At 31.0% G+C, this 11,804-nt stretch overlaps 1 protein-coding gene and 1 pseudogene across 1 annotated transcript in view; both read right to left on the minus strand.

Moving 5' to 3' along the window:
• CADM2 (cell adhesion molecule 2) overlaps positions 1 to 11,804 on the minus strand; it is a 992,109-nt gene that overhangs the window by 708,109 nt on the left and 272,196 nt on the right. The window lies entirely within an intron of this gene.
• Positions 2,491 to 2,641, minus strand: LOC111737399 (annotated as a pseudogene).

Consider the following 11,804-nt stretch of genomic DNA (forward strand, 5'->3'; position numbering starts at 1 on the left):
TTAGAACTGGTTAATATTTTATGGTAAAAAGTTTTCTTTTTCTTTTCTCTTGCACTGAATTCCTTATTTCTTGGATTTTATGTCTTCCTCTTACACCGTCTAGTTTTTTTTTTTTTTTTTTCCCATCTCTGCCAAACTACCCCCACCATCTGTAATTCTTTTTTAATTGACAAATTTTCTTGTTAGAACTGGTTAATATTTTATGGTAAAAAGTTTTATTCTATACATGTTAAATATAAATTTAAAGATATATGTTTCATATTTTCCACATACGCTATATACATAATGTTTCAAGCAAAGGCTAGCTATATTTTTAAAGAATTGCTCAGGTAAATATAATTTGCCTTATTGCTGAATAGAATTTTATTTTGAGACATTTGTTTCTTCACTCATAGAACTCTCAGTATAATGAGATTTTATAAACAGAATGACAAACCATTTAAAGTGAGAAACGAGCAAACAGGTGTACGGCTTGTGCCTAATAGGCCTTCCCTTAGTTTCACAGTCTGATAATTTTCTTTGCACACTGCCTTGACCTGATTATTCATGACTTTTTGCATAATGAGAGAAAGCTTTTAGACATGTTAGGTATGACATACAAAATCTGCAGCTATTCAACCATCTTGAAAAATTCTGTTGAGGTTTTTAGGTAGATTTAGCAATCAAATAATAATTTGATGCAACACGATCAAAATGTTGAACCTATTTTCTGAAAACTTTGAAAGCATAAAACATCTTAGGATATTTCACCAAATCATTGTCTGTATAAAACTATGCTCATACTTGCTTAAATGTGATTAAACAAGTAATTAACACACTATTTGCCACTCCTTAAAATGTTTTCTAAGGGATAAAATATTTTACTCTATTAAATTTGTTATGTTTATCCATTATGAAAAAAACAAAAAATATGCTACTCACATCAATTGCAAATTAGACTTTGACATATATAACTTCCAGAGATAAATTTGATTAACAGATCTCGAAAATAGTAACAAGCACACAAAAGTAAGTGACATTTAAAATGAGATATAATTTATGTATTTGAATGTGTGTTTACATATGTATATACATACATATATATACATATGTATGTGTGTATGTATATATATATAGACATATATATATACATACACACATACATACATATATGTGTGTATACATACACACAATGGTTTTCTTTGCTGTGGACTTTTTGTTCTATTTCTAGGAAATATTGAACCTTAGCTAAGAGATGATTAGCTTTGTCTCAGATTCTGTTCATTCTAGTGGAGTTTAAGTATATTTTCATTTTGACAATTATATTTATAATTCCCAGGAAGTATTTGTTATTTTATCCTTCTTTTTCTATTAGCTTATTTCTGAATTTGTTATTTTTCCTTCTTTTTCTATTAGCTTATTTCTGATTTTGTTGTTTTAGTTTTTTTTCTTTTCTTTGTTCTTTTTTTATTGTTCTGTTTGTTTTACAAACTCTGAGGATGCCTAGTAGAAACTGCGAAATTTCTATTTTCTAAATTAATTCTAATTTCTTTGTGACTAGGAACATTCGTAGTTCATCTTGGTCCCCAATTTATGATTCTAGCTTTTCTCACATATGTGCTGTAGTAGATACTCTATTTTCCATACTTAGAATCATCACAGACAAATAATATCTTTAGGAATCTGTTCTCAGGAAATGCTTGGTGTTGATTTAAAAACATATGCATATGTGGTAGCAAGGGGCTTACAAGTGCTTTGAATTTCTGATTTCTGATTTGGAATTTCTTTAGGGTTCCCTTGAAACATACTTCTCTAATCATGGTATTTTGCACTATGGTTTTCATTGGCTTTTTTCTTCATCATGTTAATGTTATGTGCTTTCCATACCCAAGAATTTTCTCAAGCATAAGAGAAAATTAACATAAAGCATAGTAAAGTTATGATTTTTACCTTTTTAGAAGCAATCTTTTCTAATATTATAAAAATATCTTAGGTACAATTAGTTTGAGCCACCAAATATTTGAAAGAGAATCGCATTTTTTTTTACTTTAATTATGTAGATATTTTGTTCTCTCTCTTATTTTCAATTTATATTCTTTCTTTAGTGCACTACCAGTTTACATATGTTTAAAATGTCTCATTAGTCTGTCTCATTAAGGAGACTTTTAAAAATATTCTGATATTTGTCATAGTACACCTGAAATTCACCCTCTTAAAATGGAAATCTTAATGAACACTAGATAACTAATAAAATTGGTAGTGATTAAGTATTAAAGTGAGTATCATTGTCTTAATAAACATAATAAAAGATCTTCTGAAAGAAAGCTAAAAAATTCATAAACATGACAAAATAAAGAAATACTTCTTCGGGAGAATATATAAAACTGAATTCAACATAATTTGAATTTTATTTCTTCAAAAAATCTAAACATTCCCATTTATATAAAAATCAACATTTAATCTCCTTTAGAGAGAAAATGATTGTATCATCTATCATAATATTTTTTTTTTCAGGGGAAAGCATGAACACAGTCCCCCACTACCACAAATTATGCAGTCGAGTTCCCCACATTTGGGGAAATAACAGTGGTCAGCACATCCGGTGTGAAAGGATAAGCCTCATCCTGGGAAAACCACCTTCATTACCCTGCCAGGTAAGTATATAATATTTTGATGATTAATATAAATATCAGGTATCACATTTTCAGTTGTTAAAGACTCAAAATGAGTAAAAATGTCCTGGCTTGTTTGCATAGTCACTGATTCACTGTTACAGTGTACACAGAGCAATTCATCTGTTGCTGTAGAAAGGTTACCAATAGTACAAGATTAGCCTGACCTCGAGAGTCTTATGACACATTTATTGAAGCGAATAGAAATTGGGATTTCTATAGCAGATATTTATATTACTGAAAATTACATGTTGCATTTATGTCTAGTAAATCACCATCGCTTCTAATTAATTTAAGTGAAAACATATTTCTTACTCTTGATATCTCAAAATAAGTAGTATGTGCACACCCTGTTTGTTTGCTGAATGACTGTACTATATTTATTTAAAAGCTACATGAATTTCCAAAATTTGATCTCCTCTGCAAATATGCAAAACAATTTTTAATGGTCAAAACCATGGATCAGTATTGTCATATGATATTCTGATATTCCATAACTAAGGTTATAAACTGACCCACATTAAACTAGAAATACTTCTAATATACAAAAGGTGTATATTTTTACATATCTATAAGGCATTTTGCAATGATGCTTAAAATATTGCTACTTCTCCTAAAACATACACACATTTTCTCACATATGTGCTGTAGTTATTGTGCCGGAGCACAATAACAACAACAACAACAAAAGCAAAACAATAATATCAACAACATCCCATTTATAGACCCCTGGAAATATATCTGCATTAGAAGAGATCCTGAGGCATTGTATAAACAAAGATGACTTAATATGTTCCATTAGGCACATTGTTAGGCATAGGAAAGATAAAGAAAATAAAACAATGTAAGTGACCTTAGAGGATTTATGATATATTTTGGGAAAAATGAACATGTGTAAAATCAAAATCATTAATACAAGTGATAAATACTACATGCTAAATAGATGGGGCAAATCTTATTACAGTTAAAAAATTTAAAAGAGATACTTCCAAGGGCTTGGAAAGTGGCATAAATTGTACTTTAGAAGGTAGAGTTAATATGGATGGAGAGAAAAACAAGATGGCAATATATATCATGATTAGTTAAACAAGTCTAATCATTTCTTCAAAAAATAAAAGAATATTTAGGAAAAATGCCCAGATTATATTTATTGGGGAAGAGAATGTTTAGATGACACTGTTGAAAAGATGAATCTAAAAAATAATAGAATTAGTCTTTAGGCATTAGAAATATTTTATTTTTAACTTAATTTGTTAAATGTATTTAGTAAAATTTTAGGACAGATATATAACATAGTTTATAGAAAAGAGACTAGAATTAGCAAAATAAAAATGAATTTGTGAAGCCTATGAAAAAGAGGTGGTTTTCACGGAAATAGAAAGAAAGGAAGAGACTCAAGGGATGAAAGAAATATCACCAGGACTGTCATTTGAATATGGACAGAAAACAAAGTCATACATAGCTATTGATACTTTAGCTTTAGAGAGTAGAAAAATAATAGAATTCCAGACAAAAAGAAAAAAGTTTAGATACAGAGTTATTTATGAAGGAGAAGGAAAGGATGTTGGGAGGCATATATAAATTTATCCAATTTCTCTAATTCTATCTTTTATAAAGGGTCATTTTAGATAGAAATTAAAAAGCAAAAATACTATAAATTTAAAAACTAAAATAGTTTATTCTAGCTACAGAAAGACTTGCCAGGAAGGCAAACACAATTTACTGATTGCACAGGAGATTAGTTAATTAGTATCTAATGCAATAAAAGAAATACAAGGAGTAAATGCTTTTCATCTGACAAAACATAACATACCAATGTTTGATGAAATATATTATTTTTAACTTAAAGTTTTAGTATAATACAAAATACCAGAAGAAATTTACAGGGGAAAGTCGATTCATGCATAATTTATACTTGAGTGAGAACCTATGGCTAGACATGTGAATCTGGCAGGATATTACAGAAGCGATAGGTAAAGCCATTCAATGAATGAACTTTCTAACTTTATAAAAAACTTAAAAATAGAAAATAGGAGAACTAAAGAATGAGCCTTGGTGTGCCCATTTAGAGAGTGGAATTATCCTACTTCATTATCCATTGTATAAGACTCTCTAGATGTGTATAGCTTTGAGCTTGTTCTTTCAATTTTCAAGTGTTCAATATTCTCACTTATAATGGGGGTATTTAGAGTTCCTGTAGCATGAGATAGTTTGACATAGTATAGGTAAAGGATTGCTCAATTCTTGGCATTGTGTTTGTTTAGTTTTAAAATATAATCATAGTTTCCTGTCCAGTCCTCTTGTTGCCATCCCAAATCAGATATTATTTTTATCATTGACTAATCACATAATGTTTTATTAGTTTTTCTTTTTATACCCATTTCTTCTATTAGCTCATTATGTTCATAAAGATTAATTTGCACATTAAATATTCTATTATTTTTTCAAAGAATTTACACCTTGTACTAAATGAAATTCAAAAATTTTAGTTAGATATTTACAGTTCTCGAGAATATTTCCTTAACTTGCTTTTGTAGTCTAATCCCCCATTGCTCACTATACATCCTTAACATTTGAGTCAGATTGGATGGTTCACCTAGACATAACAACTGCTTTTCCATTTTCTCTGCATGCTACTCTTCTTAGAATTTGCTCTATCCCAATCCTACTGATATCTGTCCAAGATTATTTTTATAAATTATCCTGAATTAGGATATTGCACATCATCTCAACATTTACTTATATAGCATTTAACATAATTACTTTTGTAGTAGTATTATTTTAAAGTGCAGTTCAAAAAATAAAAATAAAAATAAAGTGCCATTCAAAGAGAATGGGAACTATAAACAAATCATATGTTGGCCAAGAGGGAAAAATAAAACCAAAAGAAAGAAGGTACAAAAAGACAAGTTTCTACTAAACATAAATGAAAAATTACTAGGAGTCAAAAATAAAATGTCTTTAGAGATTAAGAATTCTGAAACAGCACGTAGGTGACCAAATGGCAGGGATTTAATAGAAACCATTAAACCCCATGGTGTGTGGTTGATAAAAATATATATTTTTTAAATCTTCTAATTTTCATTTTCAATTATGTCGAAGTACACAGTTTCAGCAGCAAGGACTGCTGAAGCCAGGTACTAGGCAAGGACTACATAAAGTCATGTGGAAATGGATGTTTTAAATGTAGTCAAGAGAAAGAAAAAAATCAAGTTTAATTGAACACCAGGGTCAAAGAAACTGTGTGTGTGTGCTTGTTTTTTATTTTTGCTCTGTAGGAGATACTAGAACCAATGATTACATATCTTAACAGTTCATTGCATAACATTAACACTGTTTTGTTGAGACATCAATGCATAACAAGCATTTTGATTTTTTTTCTTTGAAAATAGTGATCTGTTTTGAATAACAAGGAAAAATGTTAGTAGTGGGTCACTGCTTGGCAAAGAAAATTTAAATTATTTAGAAATACCAATAATAGTCCTAATCTTTATATAATATTATAACACAAATAATGACCCTAAGATTTGTTATATGTGTTATTTGTCAAAAAATTATGACTCTGCTATATTCTAAAAATCAAAAAGAAAAATGGCTTTGAATTTTTGAAATCAAGGTTAATTTTATATGAATTTATTATTTTTAATGTATCTTTGGCTTTAATACAGAAAACCAAGTGATAATATGATCATTAGTTCAGTATCTAAGAAATCACTTAGCAAATACACATATTAAAAGAGAACATTTGACAAAATATGCAATTGTAAAAATGTGAAAGCAGAAGCCAGATCAATGGGAAAATCCATGTAATTGAATATTTAATCAAGATATTCAAACCCATTCAGGGTTTATATGTATATATGAATTTTATTTTTTCTATAAAAAGAAAAAAGTACAATCAATAAAGAGATGAAATCATAGATATATGACATTTTTATAGAAAGCAAGGGCACTTATTTAAAAACAAAACTAAACTAAAATTAATCATAAACAAAATCCAACCTATACATTTACTACTAAATTGTTGATGACTCTTAATGTGTTATGTAATACTATTTTAGAAATTGTGTTGGGAACATTTAAAGTACCCATCACAATTTTTTAGTGTGCAAAATACAGAAGAAACACATCTAATATTATCACTGGATTTCAAGTTGAATATTTCACAATTGTTAAGAAATAATCCAACAAGGGAGTTGCTTAATAGAGAATGCCGGATGTACTATTCTATTTCAAAACATTTGGTAGAGGTTTATGACAAAGAATAGAATATTTGAAATGACATTTATGTATCTCCTCACTTCCTTTTCAGCCAAGGTTTCTGCCTCCTCTCCCTTGCTCATCAAAGTCTTTGGCTAGGCTTCTTTCCTCTTCTCTTTGACTCCAGATCCTTCCTTTCTCAAAGTTTTCATACATTCTCTCTCTGGAGACCCCTGTAGTCACAGCTTAAAGTCACACACTGAACTTTTAGTGTTTCTCCTTAAGTGCTGCTTCTTCAGGAAGCCTTATCAATCCCCCTACCCAAGCTGGGCTCTCTCTGAAACTTATGCCACTGTAGGCTTTTCCATAGCTTATTTGAGTAGTACATATTTAATTCCTGTTTCAGATAGTCCATGAAACTCCATGGAATGTAGACATTTATCAGTAATGTTCACTGCTATTTCTCCAGTAGCTACTGCAGTAAATAGTTATTGAATGAATATGTGATAATGAATAAATGAACTTGTGAAAGGAAAAAAAAAAAGAAATGAATGTTAATTAATGAATATGTGAGAAGAGAAACAAATATTCCCTATCCTATAATACTGGCATTGAGTAGATGATCTTTGATTACTTTGTCAGCACCTTACTTAAGAAGATTAACTAAGCCTCATGGGGAAAAAAAATATTAAGAATCTCTGTTGAAATAGTGTGTACTTAAGATAGGTCTAAGTCTCAGTTTTGCCATTTACAAGACTGTAATTTGGAAAAATAATTTAATCTCAGATTATCTTATTTCCTTAAACTAGACATAGTTATATTTACAGTTGAGATTAAGTGAAAAAGGTTAATAAAACACTATATAGAGCTATATATACCTATCTAATATATCTTCAAGTAAGGTCAGAGCTAGTATGAAGGAAATCTTGACTGCCTTCTTTGTACTAGTTAATTGAGAAACTTATTTGTATTTTCTTTACTCACTTTCTTTACTGAGTCCTGGCTCTCACCTGAGAAAAATACTTTCCCTTAAATTCTTGAATAGCTATTAACTTCTTCCAAAATCACTGGGCCTAGATTAGGGCGGGGGGAAGAGGACATGTGCTCCACTTTGCTATCTCCAAACCACTGTCTTCTCTTCTCCCTACAATTTTCAAGCTTTAAATATTATTACTTCAGACTATACCACTCACTTATCTTGCTATCTTTACTGATCTTCATTCTTTGAAGATTTTTTTGTACCTGGCTTATGTCACTTCTTCTAACTCTAGTCCTACAAGCTCTTTGGTTGTTTAAATCATCACAAAGATTGTCAGCCCTCCAAACAATTTTTTTCTCTGATTTTATCTGTTTTCTACCTTGGATACTCAATCCCATCTATGATCATTCCATAGGCCTTGCCTTGCCTATAACATCAAGCTTCCCACTCTTTCTTTAATCACACCTCCTATCTTTCCAACTCAATTTGTCTAGTAATTTGACTTCAAGTTAATTTAACTTCATGTGGACCTATAATTCATTGAACTTAACACTTTTCCATACCTTCAACTTCCTTGCCCCTTTCTCAATTTTGTCATACTTATCAGTAAAATCCTTCCAACCTGTTAAATCCAACTAAATCCATTTCATGCCTGCATCCCCACAACTGAATGTGGCCATAGAAAAGTACACATATGAATATGTTCTTAATAAGTTTATGATCATATATCTCAAGTATACCTTTTTAATGCTTCAAGTAAAAGATATTGCAGTTCCAAAGTCAACTTTTTCTCCCCTTTTTTTAAGTGAATTATTTTAAACTTATCTCATTTCAAAACCCTTATTTCTTGTCTCCATCCCAATTTTTATCTGATAATCTTATTTACTTCCAAAGCCCCCAGACTATGAAGAAAATCATAAGGGAATATTAATAAGCCACCACCACCTCATTTCCCACCATCCTGATTCCACATCCACATATTTAGACATCTTTCCTCTTAGCAAATGAATGGCTTGTGCTCTAAACTCCAGGCCTGTGCTCTCTGCCATTTGTGTCCTAGAATCCACACTTTCTAATCTGTTCTAGGTTATCACTGAAGTAACCCTCTCCTCTCATGTGCTGTATCACTCCATCAATCTGGTCCTCTCTCTTTCCTACATCAATGTGTTTTTTTTTTCTTTTTTCTTTATTGTATTATTCAAACAGCCTTATACATGTTGTCATTTCTGCAGTCTACTTCTATTAAATTCACTTCACTCTCCAATATTGCGGGATTTCTGTGTTAACTTGTTGGCAAAACTCATAAAAAGAGTTGTACTAGCTATCTTTAATTCCTCTCTTTCTATTTTCTCTTTAACTTACAACATCACTGAAATTGTTCTTGTCACTCTTACCTATGGTCTTCACATTGATAAATCCTATTTTTTATTGTTAGTGTTCATTCTATCTGAACTATCAACAGCATTTGACGCAGCTGATCTTTTGTTCCATCTTGAAACACTTTCTCTGCTACGTTTCTATCACACCTCACTTTTCTAGTTCTTTTTTTTTTTGTCTCACTAGTGGCTCCTTCTTATTATCCTTTGATGAGTCTTCCTTATCTTTCTCTCCTATAAACATTAGAATATCCCAGAGTAGAGACTTTGGACATAACCACTTCAGATGTACATTCCTCCCTTGGTGATACCACGCAATACCATATGAGGCTTCAATTAGCATGTATGTGATAATGACTCATAAATTTTATCTCCTATATGGGCGTCTGCTCCAAGCTCACACATCTAAGGGTTTACTCAATATTTCCACTGAAATTTCTACTAGCTATCTCAAACTTAATATGTCTAAAACCAAAATTCTGATCTTCCCCCCCCGCAAAAAAAAAAAACAAAAAAAACTCCACTCAAATTTTTCTGTTTTAACATACAGCAACTTTATACATGCAGATGCTTATATCAAAGTCTTGTAATCATCATAGCTTTCCTATTTTTTCTCAAATTCCTTATTCAATCAATCAGCAAATCTCATTGGCAGCATTTTCAAAATATGTCCAGAATCTAACTACCTTTACTGCAACAAAACTGATGTAAGCCCCTACCATCTTTCTGTGAGATTATTGAAGTAGATTCTTAACTGTGAAAACTCCTTTTTGTTTTATTCTCTCTCTCTTTTTTTTTTTTTTAATTAAGTTTATTCAGGTAACATTGGTTAACACAATTATATAATTTTCAGGTGTACATTATCATTTGACATTTGTATATTCTATTGTGTGTTCACCACCCAAAGTCCAGTTTCTTTCAGCTACAATATATTTGATCCCCTTTATCCACTCACCCTCCCCCTACCCCCTATATTTGACCCTCTTTACCCCATCTACCTTCCCCCTCTCTCCCACCCCACTAGTAACCACTACTCTATAGTCCTCTGGTAACCACTAGTCTATAGTCCATGTCCATGAGTCTGTTTGTTTGTCTTTCTCATTTGTTGCTTTTAGGTTTATATCCCACATATAAGTGATATCATGTGATTTTCAACTTTTTCTGTCTGGCTTATTTCAATGGCTTGATTATCTTGAGTTCTATCCATATGCAGCTGTCAAAGTAATTTTGTTAGATCATGCTCCTCTTCTATACAAAATCCTTCAATGTCTTCTCACCTCATTCAAAATAACTATTATGTGAGAATTTGTCAAATTAGACCATCACTAACTTTTACCTTACTATCTTTCACTAATGTCTCCCTTGTTCATTCATGTCCAACCATGCTGGCCTGTCATTTTGTTTAACATGCCAAGGACATTCTTACCATAAGATCTTTGCCATCTCTGTTCCTTCTGACTGCATCCTTTTCCTCCATGTATCCAGACATGACTTACTCTTTCACTTCCTTCAGAATTTCATTCAAAATCACCACGTCAGTGTGACCTTCGTTGAATTCCAACCATCCTCCCCATCCTCTTCTCTTTGCCATTTCCTTTGATCTCTATCCTGATTTTGTTGTTGATGTTGCTCTCCATACCACTTATTTGCTCTATAAAATATATTTCACTTATTTATTTTGTTTAGTCTCTAAAAGCTCTGTTAAGGCAAGGATTTTTGTCTGGTTTGTTCATGGTTGTAGTTCCAGTGCTTGGAAGGTAGGGGATTGATAAGCATTTCTTGACTGAATGAGTAAATAAGTACATGAAAATTGTTGGCTTAATCAGAAGGAAACTTTTCATAATTATTAAAGTGATATAACTCTGTAATTGAAAACATAAATGTGGAGAGTAAACCATATGACAATTGGCACTCTCTTTCCGTTATTTCATTTTAGTGCTGAGGCACTAAAGAAATAAATGCCATTTGTATCATTGTATAGCTATAAATCTTAAATACATTTAAAATTCTGTATTATTATCATTCTGTTGTTTCTCTCACTTAAAGAGAAGCATTTTTTATAGAAAGTTATTTAAATAGAACTGTATAAACTGCCTTTTTTTCTTGATAATAACGATTTTAAATATTTTTCTTTTTCACTATAACAGAAATAAATGTGATTTAAAATGGTATGTAATAAGAAAAATGTAGCACAAGTTGTATATGCTCTTTATTAGCATTACTTTTTTTATGTTTGCTTGCTTTTTCATGTTATAGTTTTACTGCATTAACAGGTATATATTCTTAAAGTGAGTAAGCTATTTTCTCTTTTCTGAGGCTGCTTGGTATAGTCAAGTGAGCATTAGATTTTGGCTTAGGATATGTCATTTCTGTGCCTAGTTCTGCCATTTTATAGTCCTGTGACATTGAATCATTCATAGGACACTATTTTTTTTTTCTTTCATCTATAAAATGTGGACATCTTCCCAGCCTTCTTCAATGAGTGGTTGTGAGGCTTAGATTGCTTAGTAGTCCTCAATCAATGCCAAATTAACTAATGTCCAGTATTGGGACATTCTTTGTACTAGACATATGACAAAAATAAAGATGAATGATAGG

The sequence above is a fragment of the Pteropus vampyrus genome, unplaced genomic scaffold (genome assembly GCF_000151845.1).
Source record: "Pteropus vampyrus isolate Shadow unplaced genomic scaffold, Pvam_2.0 Scaffold26, whole genome shotgun sequence".
In the NCBI taxonomy this organism is placed as follows: Eukaryota; Metazoa; Chordata; class Mammalia; order Chiroptera; family Pteropodidae; genus Pteropus; species Pteropus vampyrus.